At 36.2% G+C, this 18,454-nt stretch overlaps 1 protein-coding gene across 2 annotated transcripts in view; it reads left to right on the forward strand.

Moving 5' to 3' along the window:
- Odad2 (outer dynein arm docking complex subunit 2) overlaps nucleotides 1-18,454 on the forward strand; it is a 163,620-nt gene that overhangs the window by 92,272 nt on the left and 52,894 nt on the right. The gene's annotated exons all lie outside the window — the stretch shown is intronic.

The raw sequence follows: 18,454 nt of genomic DNA on the forward strand, positions 1-18,454 counted from the left end.
GATCCTAAGATTTGACCTCAGTAGTGATGTTATTTGGTACATTTCATGAGCTGCAAGCCTGGTTTGAGGCTAATAACTGCTTTGTAAAAAAAAAAAAAACAAAAAAAAACAAAACAACAACAACAACAAAAAAAACACAACAAAATGTGAGAGTTTTGTAAATGGAAGTAAAAAGCTGTTGCTTTCAAGCGGAATGATCAAACACATTTTTGGAAAAAAACCGGCAGCTGAACAGGTGTTCAGTATTAGGAAGTTGCGATGTAAGGAATGCAACAACCGAATCTGGCAAAAACCCATGTATTAAATTCTTTGTTCTTAAGAAGCAAAACCCTGTGCTGCAGAAAGTCAACTCAAATTTGTGTTCCACAAGCAATATGGTATTGAAAAGTAGAATGTGCTCAGGTAAAGAATGTGTAATTGTGTCACACAATCACTTTTTATAGCCTTTGCCAACGTTTGTGAGAAATATATATTTCTTAAAATACCTTTTTTTTTGTGAACGTCACTAAATAATGCTCACAGTAATTTCTGCAATTCAGTTTCTTTCCACTTAACAAGTTTTAAAAATTTTTTATGAAGAAAAAAGCAAACATTTATATTTGCCCTTTAATACAGAGTGCTATTATTAATTCATATTACTTAGGAATTCATATTGTTTATGAATTATATACTTCATATTAATTTATAAATACTAATTTCTTATGGATTATATAGGAAATGACTCTTCTTATTTTAGGATAAGTACTCTGAATGTATAAGTCAGTTGTAGAATTAGGAAAGAAATCTCAATCTGTCTTACAAATCAGTAATAGTTCTGTGTGATTATTTGGCTTTATAATTTTCTTCAATTTAATTTTGCTACTTGTTTAGAAAACAATGTCTGGTTTTGAATTTGTTCTTGGAGGAAATATAAATCTCCAAAACCAGTGACATAAGGATCTGCTCCAAATAGAGAAGTTAATCAGAGAAATGTAAGAATGATTTCCCCCAAAAAAGTAGACAAGTAGTTAATTTCTGTGAGGTTGGAATACATGCTCGGGCAATTCTAGCCAGGAATGTTGAGCACTGAGTATGGATGAGGCCAACTTCCTGACCACAGGTGTGACAGAACCCAGCTGACCAAACAGGACAGGAATTTGACATCACTCTCTGTTTAACTTCAGCTGCGCAATGAGCCATGCCCAATCAGGGAGCCAAAGAGAACCTGGAGAAGGCTTGTGTCGGGGTTTAGTTTCATACTGAGAACACCGCTGTAAACACAGTTTATGAGCTTCGATGCGCCCATGATTAGGCCATAGAATGTATAGCTGCCCAACAGTGTGCCAGAGAAGCAACATGGTTAAAAAACAAAACAAAACAAAACAAAACAAAACCTAAAACCTCTTTAAAATGTGATCTGTGCTTATGTTCTGACTGGCTATTTGAAGCCTGCCATCATTTTTAAGTTACCAAATAATATGCTCCTCATTTGGCCTCCAGTTCCTAAAATCCTAAGAGGAAGGTAACAAATTATGGTATAAACTTTTTTTTTTTTTTTTGTAAACCAGATTTCAAGTAAGGACATGAAGGACCAAAACATGAGGGTGTTAAAAAACTTACCTTCAGAGCACAGCTGGAAGGGCCACTAGCTGCAAGTCCTCTCTGTTGATTTCACTGGATTCCCATGCACATGCCTTGATTCTCAGTCTGTCATGACAGACAGCTACAATGGAGGGTGTTAGTCTAGGAAAAAGTAGAATTGAAAGTGATGGCTACAGGTATAGGCCATTTTAAATAGGTACCACATGCACAAAATTGTGTATCTATGCTGTGCTACTTATGAGACTTTTCAACCTATTTTGAAGACATAGTTATCAGTTCCTGTTACTTTATCAAATTAATTATCTGATCTATTGCATCCCCAACAGCCCCAAACACCTAGAATTTCACATTTCACTTTGTCACCATCAAAAATGGTGCCATGTCAAAACACATTGATTCAGACATCTGACTGGGACCTCAAGTAGCCTCTCCTTTCAGCTCACTGGCTTAAAAACTCCCATTGAACTTTAACCCACCACACCCCCATCCATTGACTTCACTGTGTTCTCCAGCCATTCACCTCTTCTATGTTCATTTCTTCTTTTTTTATTTTAATCTTTTTTCAAAATTTATTTTACAGTAGAATGTATTTTGACATTTTATATACAAATGGAGCACAACTTCTCATTTCTCTGTACATGGTGCAGAGTCATTCCAGTAGTGTAATCATACATGTATATAGGGTAATAATGTCTGTCTCATTCTACTGACCTTCCCATCCCCACAACCCAACCCCTTCCCTTATTTCCCTCTACACAAACCAAAGTTTCTTCATTCTTCCCTATCGCCCTGACCCACTGTGGATCAGCATTCATTTATCAGAGAAAACATTCAGCTTTTGTTTTTTTGGGATTGGATTATTTCAATTGGCATGATATTCTCTAGCTCCATCCATTCACCTGCAATTGCTATAATGTCATTCTTATTTAAGGCTGAGTAATATTCCATGGTATATATGTACCACATTTTTTTATATTGTTATTTTATTTATTTATTTTTATGTGGTGCTGAGGATTGAACCCAAGGCCTCCCATGTACTAGGCAAGGGTTGTACCACTGAGCCACAATCCCAGCCTTAGTACCACATTTTCTTTATCTATTCATCTGTTGAAGGGCATCTAGGTTGGTTCCATAGTTTAGCTTTGTGAATTGAGCTGCTGTAAACATTGATGTGGCTGTGTCACTGTAGTATGCTGATTTTAAGTCTTTTGGGTATAAACTGAGGAATGGGATAGCTGGATCAAATGGTGGATCCATTCCAAGTTTTCTGAGGTATCTCTCTACTGCTTTCCGTAGTGGTTACACCAATTTGCTGTCACACTAGCAATGTACGAGTGTACCTTTTTCTCCATATCCTCGCCAACACTTTTTATTGCTTGTGTTCTTGATAACTGCCATTCTGCCTGGAGTGAGATGAGATATTAAAGTAGTTTTGATTCACATTTCTCTAATTGCTAGAGATGATGAACATTTTAAAAAATCTATCTAAAGAGGTGAAAAAACCTCTGCAATGAAAACTACAGAACACACTAAAGAAATGGAAGAAGACCTCAGAAGATGGAGAGATCTTCCATGCTCTTGGAATGGTAGAATTAATATAGTCAAAATGGCCATACTACCAAAACTGCTATACAGATTCAATGCAATTCCTATTAAAATCCCAATGACATTCTTCACAGAACTAGAAAAAGCAATCATGAAATTCATTTGGAAAAATAAGAGACCCAGAATAGCCCAGGCAATCCTGAGCAAGAAGAATGAAGCAGGAGGCATCACAATACCAGGCCTTCTGTGTTCATTTCTTTCCTTTTGCACATTAGAGTCCATAATCTATCATTGTGCTCCTTTCCAAATACCAGCAAGTCAGCGCATCCTCTTTCTGTTCATTGTACCCTGCCTGACAAAGTCTCAACCCTGCATGGAGGAACACATCTGTCTTCCCCAAGAACTGTCCTCTAGCAGGTAACTGTCACTAGGGAAAATCATGTCATTTGCCTTGACACTACCATCATTGTGATCTCAGGATCACAATCTCAAATTGGTCAAGGTAACTTTCTCTAGTAAACTTGCTCCCCCAAACCCCCACTGCTTCACAGTGAGTTTCTCCAATCTCATAAAACCCTTATTACCCCTTTCTCGTATAGGGTTCTATTTTAGAATTTACTAAATGACTTTCCACTTTCCCAGTCAATTCTAAAAGGTGGGAATACATTGATTCTAAATTCTGTAAACCTTACTCAAATTCATATTTGGACCTATTCTCTATTTTAGCACTTCAAAGGTGTCATTTTGCTGTTTTCTACCGTTCACTGTTTCTGATAAGAAATAGCTGTCATTTTTATCTTTGATCCTCTTTGTTTCCTAATGACTTTCCTCTTTAGCTTATTTTAGGCTTTTTTATTTTTAGTTTTCGGCAACTAATTTTAACGTGTGTGTGTGTGTGTGTGTGTGTGTGTGTGTGTGTCTGCTTTAATACTTACTCTGTGGTTCTCAGAGCTTTCTCTGAATTTTTTGGTTTGCTCTTTTGGTTCAATTTGGGAAAATATTTGGGTCATTGCTTTAAAAGTTTTTCCTTCCACATTCTCTTTTCTCTCCTTATTCTCTAATTCCATGTGCTTCTTTGCATACCTTGTGGGTTTAAAAAATTATTTTTGTATGCTGGTCATTGCATATATTAAAATGCATATATTTCATTTTGCCATTGGGCCTTCACCCTAGTGATCTGGCTATAGTTGTCTAGTTTATCTTTTGTTTTAGAATATGTTGTGAATTACAGGACTAATACACTTTCGTGTCTACACGCATTTCTGTATAGCCAAATCACTGGGGTGAAGGCCCAATGGCAAAATAAAAAGTTTTAATCTCATCCTTTACACTAAATTCTGGGATAGATGTAAAGACATGAGGACCATTCCCTCTGGGTTTGCATTATTCTTTGTTCACTGTCTAATATCTTAAAGGTCTACTGAGCTTGCCATGTACAAGTTAGGAAGTATGCCCTGCCTTTGGGGACTCTCATCTCCTAGCACCTTCTTGTGTCTGATAGAAATTATTTCTTATTTGTTTCAAAGAAAGAATATTGGTTAAAAAAAGAAAAAAAATGCATATATTTTAAAAGTGCTATTGTATGTGAGTATGTTATGTATATAGATTTTTGAAGTAGAAGAAGCATTCTTTCCTTCCTTGGACAGCAGGAATAAGGGGTTAATCAATTTGATGAAATAAAATATTGAATTTGTTGGAAGCAGGATTACCGCTTTCTTCATCTATGAAGACCTTAGAAATCACATTCCGGAAGCCCAAGTTTATCACTTTTTGGTACTCAGCTCAATCTTCAATTATCTGAGTGGTTTTGAGGCTTATCTTTTTGGTCTTATCAAAAAGTTGAATTTGGTGGAACCTTGGTTGAACTTCTAACTAAACTCAGGTCACCTCTGACTTCAAACACTTTGTAGGTGAAATCAAGTCTTACCTCTAGCAGGTCTTGGGACCAAGTACGAAGAGATTGCTATATGTGAAAATTACAAAATTGAAAGATCTGGATATGTTGAGGCCACAGGGTGGCTAGACAGTGAGAGTACATCTTTGTAAGACTGCAATCCTCTGCAGACTTTGAGAACACGGAACTAGAATTGGAGAGCGTGGGAGTGACCATCCATGAAACCTGACTTTGGGACACTGGTACTGCAGGGTTGGAACATGGAACAGTGGGATCAAAGGACCACACACCAAAATCTGGGACTGCAGGACTGCAAGATTGGGAGGCGAGGATGCCATGAGACTTTGGGGTTGTGGAACTTCAACACTGCCAACACAGAACACACAAAATCGTAAGACTCAGAGACGGGGACACCAGGTGGACCCTTTCTGTTTTCCAACATGGCCTCAAGTTCTCTAATGACTCAAAATTCTTTTTGTAAAAAAATATTTTTTATTTCCACCTGTTCTTTTTAATTTTTTTTTATATTTTGGTTGTTGATGGACTTTTATTTTATTGATTTATTTATATGTGGTGCTGAGAATTGAACCCAGCACTCTACCACTGAGCCATAACCCCGGCCCCATGACTCAAAATTCTTGTGTGAGAAAATCCCTGGCAGAGATTATCTTTGTATTCTGGAATTATCTAGATTCAAATTGATATGCTGGGTTTGTCAAAAGCATGGCTGTTTTCTTCCAAAGACTGTTCTCTGGCAAGTTTGCTTCTCTACCCAAAAAGTCTCTGTCCTGGCAATAGCTCTAATTCTCCTCTGTCCCTGGCTTAGTGTCTGGCCACCAGGTTGGTTCATCGCTGTCTCTGCAGGCACAAATTCATATTAGAAATAGCCATGGCAGACTAATGTTTGTCCACCTTCTTTTATGAATATGGAATCCCTTTTGTACATCTGTGTTCAAGAAGTGAACAAGATTTGGGTCTCCTATCTGGAAGTCTTTTTATTATTTTCTCCTATAAAATCTGAACTAAGGACCTTGTGACTGCCTTTGGATCTAAACTTACCAAACTCAGAACTTTGACTATGTTGTGCTTTGGATTTTTTCCTTCCAGGATCTATAATTGGGGCTCTTCTGTTTGGGACTTTAACCCATTCGAGTTCATTTTTGTGTATGGTAAACAGTAGAGGGGGTCCTACTTCATTCTTTTTGCATGTGACTATCCAGGTTTCCAGCACCATTTGTTTAATAGACTGTCCTTTCCCCCTTAGATGGTCTTGATATTCTTGCTGAAACAGACAAAATACAGGAAGGTTTATATACATCTCTATTTTATTGCATTACACCAGGATCACATTGTTTTGATCCCTGTAGCTTTGTAGTAAATTTTGACATCAGGAAGTGTGAAATCTACAATTTTTTTCTTTTACAAGATCCCCTTGAGATTACATATGAATTTTAGAAAGGATTTATCTATTTTTTCAAAAATAGTCATTGATTATACATAGTATCTGTAGATCAGCTCAGGTATGACTGACATTTTAACAATATTAAATCTTCAAGTCCATAAATGCAGGAAGTTTTTGCCTCCTTTGTTAAGTTTTATTCTTTTTGATACAATTATAAAAGGAGTTATTTTTGTTTTAAAAAGTTTTAGATTGCTCACTGTTAGTATATAGAAATGCAACTGATATTTGCACGATAATTTTGTATCCTTCAACTTTGCTGAATTTATTTATCAGGTCTGACACCATCTTTAGGTTTTTCTACATATAAGATCATATCAGTTGTGAACAAAGGCAATTTTACTTCTTTCTTTCCAATTTGGAGATTTTGAATTTCTTTTTCTTGCCTTCTTCTTCTGACTTAGAACTTCCAGTACTGTGTTGAATAGAATTGCTAAAACTGCATATACCTTCCTTGTTCCTAATCTTTAAGAGGAAAAACTTTCAGTCTTTCATCATTGTCTATGTCAACTGTTGTGTTTTTTATATGTGGCTTTTATTATTTTGAGATAGTTTTCTTCTATATATAGTTTATTGAGATGTTTTTCAATCATAAAATGGTATTGAATTTTGTCAAATGCCACATTGATGATGTGGTTTTTATTTTGCTAATGTGGCTTATTTAGAGATTGACTTTAATATATTGAACTATCCTTGTATTCTAGGACTAAAATTGCACTATATTGTGGTATTATAATCCTTTTAATATGCTATTCACCTTGGTATGTTAGTATTTTATTGGAGATTTTAAAAAATTTTATTGTAGATGGACACAATATCTTTATTTATTTCTTTATTTATTTATTTATATGTGGTGCTGAGGATCAAACCCAGTGCCTCACACAAGCTAAGCAAATGCTTTGCCACTGAGCTACAACCCCAGCTCTTATTGGAGATTTTTATTTTAGTATCATAAGAGATGTTTGGTCTATAGGTATTTCTTGAGTTTTTGTTTTAAGCATCTTTAGCTTTGGTATTGGAATATTGCTAACCTTATAAAAAGAGTTTGAGAGTGTTCTCTCTGCCAAATTTTTGGGAAGAGTTCAAGAGGAATGGATCTTAATTATTTTCTTTTTTTTTTTTTTTTTTGTTCTGAGGATTGAACCACCCAGAGGTACTTAACCATTGAGCCACATTCCCAGCCCTTTCCAAAAAATATTTTCTCAGAGACAGAGTCTTGCTGAGTATCTAAGAACCTCACTAAATTGCTGAGACTGGCTTTAAATTTGCAATCCTCCTGCCTCAGCCTCCTGAGCCGCTGGGATTACAGGCCTGTGCCACTGCACCCAGTTCTCAATTTGTTTTTGAATGTTTGGTAGAGTTCATCAGTGAAACCTTTCCTGGGCTTTACATTATTGGGAGGTTTTTAATTACTGCTTCAGTCTTCCTAGTCTATGTAGGTCTGTTAAGGTTTTTATTTTTATTTTATTTTTTTAAGATTAAGTCTTACTAGATTGTATGTTTTTAGAAATTTTTCCATTTTTATTTAAGATATCCAATTTGTTGGCATATAATTACTTGCACATATAATTATAATTCCTTTATTTCCGTTAAATTGGTTTTAATATGCCTTCTTTCATTACTGATTTTAGTAATTTCTTATTTTTTTTAATCCAAGTCAATCTAGCTGAAAGTTTCTCAATTTATTAATCTATTGGAATAACCAACTTTTATTTTCATTGCTTTTCTTTATTGTGTTTCTATTTATTTGTAGTTACTGCCTTGATTCATTGATCGTTTACAAATGTGTTGTTGAGTTTCCACTTATTTGTGAATTTTTCAATTGTCCTTCTGCTATAGATTTCCAGTTTCATTTCACTGTGTTTGGAAAAGATACTTTATATGAATTCAATCTTCTCAAAAAATTTAAGGCTTGTTTTGTGTACTAACACATGGTTTATCCTGGAGGATGTTCAGTATGCACTTGAGAAAAATAAGTAGTCTGCTGTTGCAACGTGTTTTGTATATGTCTGTTAGGTGCAGTTGGTCTTCAGTGTTGTGCAGGTCCTCTGTTTTCCATTTTTATCTTCTTTCTTTTAATTCATGATTGAAAGTAGGATTTCGAAGCTGTGTGTTTCTCCCTTCAATTGTGTCACTGTTTGCTTCATCTATTTTGGAGCTCCAGTGTAATTATTATATTTTGTTGAATTGAACCTTCTGTCCTCTTCGGTCTCTTATAACTCTTTATGGCTTACAGTCTACCTTAAATGTTAACAGTACAGCCATCCCTGCTTTCTTTAGATTACTATTTGCATGAACTATCTTTTTTTCAACCTATGCATGTTCCTAGATATCAGGTGAATATTGTAAACTGCATATTGTTATATCAATAACAATGTCTTTCAATGCATTTTGTCAGTTTGTCCTTTGATTGGGAGTTTGTTCCATTTACATTTAAATAATTCACTAACAGTGAAGCACTTACTTTTGCTATTTTGTTGTTTTCTATGTTTTGTAGCTTTTCTGTCCCTCATTTCCTTCGTTACTTCTTTCCTTTGGGTGGAGTTGATTTTTTACAGTGACATTCTGATTTCCTTCTCATTTTACTTTGTGCATATTTTATATATATTTTCTTGTGGTTACTAATGGAGATTGTATATAATAGTCTAAAGTTACTGTATTCTAGCTTAAATTGACAAATAACTTACTTTCAATCACATACAGCTCTACTTTCTCCCTCCCCACAGACTTGTGAATGATGTCACATCATGAAGATAAGGATTAGTTACAATTAACCTAATGTGATACTTCACATTCATTATGAGTTAAATAGACTCTCACATGCTAAATTGGCATGCTAACCACATATTTATAGAAAAATGTGGTATAACTGACCCAAGAAGTAAACTTTTGGAAAGCAATCTCTTGTTTCTGCGGCATGTTATGTCATATAGTTAATTGTTATTCTGTGAATATTATTGTTTCATGTGTTATTCTTAGCCTGATCCATAAAATTCACTTTTCAGAAGCATCTGTCTGAATCTGAGCAGGACTTTGCTTTACTCATCTCAATCTGTGGGTTATTGAGTATAAGCAAGGAGAAAATTTAAACAGATATAGATATTTATATACATTTTAAAAAATAAAAAATACATATGCTTTAAAAATACTCACAAATATATACAAATGTAGCTTATAAATAATAGCTATTTTATGATAATATGACTTACCTTCATTTAGCACCTTGTACTTATTATAAAGTTTTTTCAAATGTGTCATTGGTTAAGAATGTCACATAATTAACTCTGTAAGCCTCTGGTTACACAATGGTTCCTCACAATTTAGACCTCCTCATTAACAGAATATTGCATCTAAAGCAGAATAAACATAGGAGGTGGTAAAATGGAAAAATTACAGTTGTCCTATGATATTTAAGAAAATTGTCTTGTACTAGGTTAGGAAAGTAGAAAAAAAAGAAAACATCAATTTATATTCTTTATTTTTCTTGAGAGTCAATTGGGTAAAACTATCCTCAAAGCCTTAATATGCTTTTGCTATGTAAATCTGGACTATAAGGATTATATCATTTCTTTTACCCGAAATTAATTTATATTTCCTTCAGCTTATAAGGAAAAGCACTATAACTGATATTCTAATTTTGATTTTTTGAAAAACTACATTTGAGAGTATCAGGTAATTCTAATTCATCAATAATTTTTTTTAAAAAACTTTAGGATTTGTTAACCACTGGGAAAAGAACAAGGATGTTATTGTGATAGAGCAGCACAAACAAACCCTGTTCTCCTGGAGTATATATACGGTGTATTTAGAATTTTAAAAGGATTTAATTTATTGAATATGCATTTAGGACAAGATTTGCCTGTTCAGTTTTGGTTTCTCTGACATGCTATGCTATTCGAATGTGAGTGTAGGATTTTTGAAATTTTTATATGCCATGTGCTATTTTTAAATCTTTTTCAAATGCTATATTATGCATCATATGGTCTCTATGTGGCATAGAGCAGTGTTTTTATAGCTCTTCTGGTTAAAAATTTTTGTCTTAAGTCATGTTACGCTTGCCTTGTATGTGCTTTAAAGTTGTATTATGTATATCTCACCTCATCAGAAAACTGCCAGTTCTTTTTGCTGGAGGCAAGAGAAAGAATTTCATACCCATTAATTTAATTGCTCTGTGCCAAAACACCCAGTATTCTCTGTTTTATTCATTAATCTGTAAATAATGTCTTAATATTTTCCTATTAGTTGAATTTTAGCCAAACGTCCGTATTTTGGCTATTTTACATTTTTTTTTATCGTATTTGTGCATTCGACTTGATTTTCTGTTTAGTTTGAACTTGACACCTTTTTCTACTTATTTAATCATTCCATCTTTAATAGTATTAAAAAGCTGTTTCATATTCTCTTTTTCATGGATTGTTTTTGTTTGTCTCAGGAAATGCCATTGGCAACATAACTTTTATTCCCCAAATTGTGAATATTCTTCTGATGATAAACTGGACTTAATCTGATCAGTATTATCACTGTGAGGGCTTCCATGGCTAAGTACACAGCATATTGTGAAAAGATACTACAGAATTCAAGAAATCTTAGGTTAACGTTTAGTTTTGTTGTTAACTACTCAGGAACCTTGAGCCTCTGTGATTATAAATTGAGGATATCATGCCTCCTTGAGGCAGGTTTGTGAGGGTCACCTGAAACTAAGGCATACGGGAATCCGTTTTTAACTTCGAGAAATTAGGCAGTTATTATTATTACTAAGGCCTATTTCTGTTATAGACGAATATTTGAATTGTGCATAACCAGCATTGTACCAGTGGTGAAACTGGCAAAGGCTAGTTTTTAAGATATGTGAGAAGGTGGAAAATGTGGTGAATTTGCCCAGTCGTTTAGCGCTAGGGAAAGACAGTTTTGGCAGAGTAATTATTTTTTCCATCCTCAAATATACTGTCTCCCTTTCCATAGAAACTATGCGGCCGGCAAGACGTCATATGTTTAAAATGTTTAAACTCAAAAAGAAAAAGAGAAAAGAAAGAAATCACACCTTCAAAACCAATAAACAGACTTTGGCGGGAAGGCTTTTGAGTCTAACATTTCTCTGTCCTGCTGATTCCAAGCTCGAGATGCTGGTGAGCGAGGCCCGTGATCTCTTGGAGACTTTGGCTCCCTGTATCTCATACCATGCCCCTTAGGAAGTTCTTGGATCAGAGGGAGATGTGATCACTTTTGTCACTTTTCCCAGTACAGCCCCAATGCTGTGGCTTATTGTCTCTACTGATAAAGCAAAATGAGAGAATCGGGAATTCATTAGGCTCTGTGAGGCTGACTCCAGAGAAGCAAGGTCCATTTGGAATTTGGCTTACAGACCTGATCCTACCGATTTATATTCTACCATATAGAGACAATATTATTTTTTAGTGTTTATTACTATGTCTAAGGGTCTTAAAGTTGTAGTTCTCATTTTCTTGTTTGCATAATTCAACAAAGTGTTATTGACTGGCCACTGTGTGACAGGCAGGAGCCTATCTGCCAAGGAGAATCAGAAAAGGAGAGCAGGTACCTCTGTTCTTGAAAAGCTGTCAAATGAATGGAGGAGGGACCCATAAGAAAATCATTGCAATACAATAAAGAGCTAAAGATGTAAATGTCAGAATCAGACTTTGGGGTTAGTTGGTCCAGAAACTCAACAAGGTCACATCAAGGTCCCAGTCTCTTTTCCTTTTGCTGTTCTCAGTGTGACCTGTGATAATTCCTTACAACGAACAAAACATTACAAGAGAAGACTATAAGAGAATATTTCAGATTTCACTGGTCATAACTGGACCCTTAGTTAAAATTTTGAAAAAAAATTCTGATGTCCAATCTTAAATAAAATAAAATAAGATTCAGTCAAAAAAAAAAAAACAAAAACAAATAATTGGCAAGTGGAGGGGACTTGGGTGATAGGGGTGGGCTAGTCCAGAACTGCCCTTGGGGTCCAGAGGACCCCTCCTGATGCTGTGGGTATGAGGCAGACATTCAAAATCAAGGTTTGGCAAGCAGAGAAAAATGGGGAAATGGATTTTGGAGAAAAACATCTGTGAGAGTGTAGAGGGAAGGCGTGACCAATGGTTACGGTTTAAATATGAGGCATCCTCAAAAGCTCATGTGTGAGAACAATGTAAGTAAGTTTAGAGGTGAAATAATGGGGTTATGAGACCCTCACCTAATCCACTAATTAATCCACTGATAGAGATTAACTGCGTGGTAATTGTAGGCGGCAGGTAGGGTGTGGGTGGAGGAGGTGGGTTATTGGGGTGTGCCTTTGTGGTGTATGTTTTGTTCTTGGGGAGCACAGCTCTCTCTGTCTCTCTCTGTCTCTCTCTGTCTCTCTCTCTCTCTCTCTCTCTCTCTCTCTCTCTCTCTCTCTCTCTCTCTCTCTCCTTTCTGGAACCAGGCCTCAGCTGCTCTCCTCTGCCACATCCTTCCGCCATGATGTTCTACCTCACCTCAGGGCCCAGGGAATGACTGTCTAGGACTGAAACCTCTGAAATCATGACCTCCCCAATAAACATTTTCTCCTCTAAACTTGTTCTTACCAGGTCTTTTGGTCACAGCAATGAAAAAGCTGACTAAAGCATCAGTCCTGAGAAGGGGATTGAGATAGTCCTGAAGGAAATGCAATCAGTAGGGAATTTCAAGAAATTCACAATCCTAACTCTGACCTTCAGTGAGAATGGCTATTATTACAAAGAAAAAAAAATTTACAAATGTTGGCAAGGAAGTGGGAAAAAAAGAACCCTCATTGACTGTTGATTGAATATAGATCAACAGAACCGTTATGGAGATCAATATGGAGGTTCCTCAAAAAACTAAAAAGAGAGTTACAATGTGACTCAGTATTCTCTCTTCTGGACATATCCAAAGGAAATGAGATCAGCATACCAAATAGATATGTGTATACCCTTTTTTGTTGTGACACTACTCATGATAGCTAACATATGGAATCAACTTAGATGCCCATCAATGAATGGGTAAAAGAAATGTGGTATAGATACACAATGGGATATTATTTAGTCATGAAGAATGAAATTCTGGCTAGCAAAATGAATTGAACTGGAGGACTTTATGTTAGGTGAAAATAAGCTAGATAGAGACAAGTACTGCATATTCTCTCAACTGTGAAAGTAAAAAAAAAAAAATCAACCTGAATATAGAAAAGTGATTAAGGCAAGTTGGAAAGTTTTCTTGTGGGGTATGGATGAAGAGAGATTAGATTTGGCTAGTGTATGTTATATTCATGTGGCATGTGTTGGAATATCACACAGAATCAATATGTACAATTAATACGTGTTGATCAAATATTAAATACAAGAAAAGAAAACAATAAAAAAACCCCACAGTCCTTTTGTTGATATCTTTCTAGTCTTTTTGGAAGTCTGACATTCATTCTCAAAGGTAGATTTCTCAGGTCATACTTATGTTGCCATCACTTCCTCAAATCTTCCATGTTTATAACAGTTTTATGCACTGAATGTCAAATTGGCTCAATGAGAGAACTTTGATCAATATTTTCTCTCATTCAGTAACTTAGATGTATTATTCCCTTTTATTTATCATAAAGATTGCTTTTGAAAAGTCTAAGAATAATATTGTTTTCCTTACAAATGACTTGGTCTTTTTGCCTAAATAACCAAAGTGTGTGTGTGTGTGTGTGTGTGTGTGTGTGTGTGTGTTTTAATTAAAGTCCAACAGTTGTGTTAGAATGTGTTTTCATGTTACCCCATTCCAAGTAAAATTTCCCAGGTACAAAAAGTGACTTTTGAATATACTCTCAATATTTCTTTCAAGAGAGAGTTGTCTCGAATTATAGTTTCAAAAATCCTCTCCATTGTATAGTTTTGTTTTCCTTCTTGGGGACTCTAAACACACGTGTGTTAGATCTCCTCGGCCTATTTGTTCTCTTGAATATTTTGTGAGTTCTTTTCTTCATTACTTTGCAGTTTTCACATCTTCTATTTATTTAAAGAGATTAGCCATTGTGTTCGTGCATTCTTGTGTTCCTTCTAGTTGACTCTTCATTTTCAAGATGAATTTTTCTTTCATTTCTCCTTTGTGGAAGTTTTGCTTCTCCTAAGTCATGTCCTAATCACCTAATTTGTGGATTTTCATGATTCTAACTTGTTTTTTTATCCATTGCTTTTATAACCTTGTTTTAGTTCATTTAAAAATGTTACTAGGGGCTGAGGTTATAGTTCAGTGGTGGAGCACTTTTCTAACATGAGCAAAGCTCTGGGTTCAATCCCCAGCATTAAGAAAAATAAATAAATAAAATAAACACATTGCATTACAATTTGCATGGCTTCTTAATGTGTTTCATTCTCTATAAGGATGTTTTTATATTTCCTTATTCTCTATGTTTTAATTCCTTATAATAACTCCACATAGAAATTGACTGTCTTTTTTTTTATGTTGCTCATTATTAAGAGAAACAAGTTTTCCTGTTTTGGTGAGGGGAAGAGCTGTGAGCAGGACAGCATTACTAGTTGCACATCCTCAGGATCATTTTTCATTTCACAGTGATGGAGAATATATCCTTGCTGCTCTGTCCTGTTCCTCTTTGTTTTTTTAATCTGGACTTTCTTACTCTTTTATCCCAGTGTTTCTGCTCTGCTCAATTTAGATGCAATCGCCAGTCATTCCTCCCAAGAGCCAAGTGTTGTAGTTTTCAGTATTCATGGGACTCAGCTACTGCTACAGAGAGTGGCAACTGTACCCACCCCATCAAACCTCCTGGAGTTGTGGTCTTGTTCACAAGTTGTGGGTTTGTCCCAGTCTGTTCATTTTGGAGTCAGTGTGGATATCTTGTCACCTCATATTAATGCATAGATGTCTTTTTTTATTTTTAATACTCATTGCTCAGTTATTATAGGAAGCTTCAGAAACTTTGCAATTACCATCTTTCCAGAATTCCTCTAGTTCTTGGGGAAAAAAATTCTTTAATTTTGTAATTGACTAAGGTATAAGACGGACACAGATGGAATCAGAGAAGTCGAGCATTAGGACTATGTTTTTGAAGTTCCCTGAAATTTTGTGAGAAAGCCAATTGTTTTTTATTTGGAACTTACATGGCACACAACTTCCTTTGAACCAGGTATGTGGCTAGAGCTCAATGGTAATATGGTAGACGGACTTTGGGATTAGGCAGATCTGGATTCAAATCCCTCTTCTGCCACTCACTGCATATTAATGAATTCCTCTAAGGTTTTCCTTATCTATAACATGGATAATTAGGACTTGAAAGGTAATTAGGATTACCCTTTCTGGATAATTAGGATTAAATTGTGTTGGATATTTGGAGATTAATAAAATCATGTTTATAATTTATGATTTGATTACATCCTAATGTATAGAAACATGATAAGTACAGACTGTGGTTGAAAATATAATTTCTTTTGTGTTACATGAGAAGCTTTATTTGTAGAATTCTAAAAAAATAGCAATTATATATTTTTCAAATAATTGTGTGAATACATCAGAATTTGGAAGTAGAAATTGTATTTAAATTTGGCACTGAGCACTAGGTCACCAGTATTGCTCACATCTGTTCACACAGCAATCAGGAGAGGCAATATGTTGTTCTTACATTTGCATATCACCTGGCGAGGGGTCCTACCTTCACTACTTACCAGCAGCTCAGTTTGGCTTGTTATGCCTGCAGTGAAAGCTTCCTGTTATAGTGGTGAGTTTGCAACCAAATTTGACAAACGTTAATTGAGCATGTATTGAGCATGTATTGACGACTAGAAGCTGGCATAGTCACTAGGCATACATGATGGACAAGACAAAGAGTCCCTGCCCTCCTAGAACTTACAGTTCAAGGTCAAAGGAAAATGATTAAGCCATGGCTACAGAGAGTGATCATTTCTATAAAACAGAAAAATCAACATTATAGGAGAATCTGCTTGACTCAGATTTGAAGTTTAGGAGACAGTCCCAGGAAAAAATGATTCCTCAGTTGACAGCGGAAGATGTGTAGGAATTCCCAAACCAAGAAGGGAGTCAAAACATCATGTGCAAAGGTGTGGAGGCATGTGCAAGCAGCAGGTTTAAGGGCACGAACCTGGAGGACTTAATGCATAAAGCAGTGTTCCCAATGCTGGCTCAAGTTCAGGCTCACCAGGAGAGCTTTTACAAAGACTCATTTTTATAGGCCCCACCCAGACTTAATGAATCACATTCTCAGGGAATGAGTCCCAAGGCTGTGATTATAAGTCATGTGGGGAGCCACTGGGGTAGGGCGTGGGGGGCTGTTAGAGAGGGGCCATCAAGGCAGGAAAGCTAAGCCGGGGCACAGCATGAAGGGCATGTAAACTGTGTGTCAGGTTCGAATTTTGTCCTAAGGGCTGGGAAGACTGTGGGGGAATTTGGGGGCATGAGGATGAGACAACACAATTATTGGCTCATAAAAATCTCTAAGTTGAGTAAGACACAGTTCCTGCAATCTAGTTTATGAAGTTCAACATCTGTGAAACCTCAATGAAAAAAAAAATCTAAAATAGAAATATTGATACTTACTTGGCCAGGTGATGGTAAGGCTTAACTGGGGTAATTTATGTGAAATACTTTCAAATGTCCTTATGCACGTATGACATTCATTTGAGATTCAAAAGATGCTAATTTCTATTATGTAAGAAAGTCGTGGGGCCAAATAATTGGTGGACATTAGAGACCCTCATTTATACAGTTTCTCAGTGGGATGTGGGGATTTGTGTTCAAACATCTGTTTCCAAGGTCCTCTGACATTCTTTTCCTTTGCCGGTACCTGGAACACCAGGACAGAGCTCATTCTGATCACACTTCCTCATTCTTTTATAATCATTGTTTCAGAGTCACGATTTTTATGCTAGTGAATTCCAAATCCATATTTCCAGTCCACTTTTCTTTTCTGAGCTCCAAACCCATATTGTCCTCCAACTCCTGCATATGTCCATTTAAATGCCCGTGGTCACTTTATTCAAATTAGGTCTTCTCTTCCCAAATTTCACCCTTCTCCACCCCCAAAACAAAACAAAAACCGTTTTTCCAACATCGGCACCACTGGGTCAGCCCAGAAACATGGGAGTCATCAATCACTTTGATCTTCTCCCATGAGGCTTCCCCAATCCACACCTTTCTCTGCAGACTTTGATCATCCCCCTCCTCTACTCTATCACCAACCTGTTGTCTGGACTCGTGAAATAGCCTATGACTTCCTAACCTCATTCTTTGTCCCCACCCCAACTCTGCATCCATAATCCTGAGAGATTTCCTAGAGTATAAGAGTAGTACCTCCCATACTTAAGCCTCTTCTGTGACTTTCAAATGCCTTTAAAAAAACTCCAAACTCCACCAAGTCTTTATCAGCTCCTTCAAGATGTCACCTCTTCAGTCTCCCAAGCTCCTTTTCTCATTTTAGGCTATAACCATTCTGAACTGGGGTGTGGGGGGGGAACCACCTTCTCTCTCATGAATCTGTGTCACGTGAAGTGTCATCCATCCATAACCCCCTTCATATGGAAGGCCTTTAGGCTTTAACTGACAGAGATCCTCTTGGGGAGACAATCCTTGATCTTTACAAAAGCTGAAATCCCCTTGTGTGTATTCATAACACCTTTACCTGCTCCCCCCAAGGGCTACTCATTATACATGTGATTTCTCAGTATCAATCTTCCCCATCCATTGTACCCAACAGAATGGTGAGAGAAGAGAGAGAGAGAGAGAGAGAGAGAGAGAGAGAGAGAGAGAGAGAGAGAATATATATAATCTCCATGTTACTGATGAATTCTTGCTAAAATTTATTTGTAACCCCCACACCAATATTCAGGGTGTTTTTACAGTCATTCTCTGACTTGTGCAGAAAGTTGGAAACTTGGTGTCATCTGACGTGCATGTTCCAGGCATGAATAAGATAATGTTTTGCCTTCTTGTTTCAGCCCTCATATTGCCAACAAGTATCC

Source organism: Ictidomys tridecemlineatus, chromosome 10, assembly GCF_052094955.1.
Source record: "Ictidomys tridecemlineatus isolate mIctTri1 chromosome 10, mIctTri1.hap1, whole genome shotgun sequence".
Classification (NCBI taxonomy): Eukaryota; Metazoa; Chordata; class Mammalia; order Rodentia; family Sciuridae; genus Ictidomys; species Ictidomys tridecemlineatus.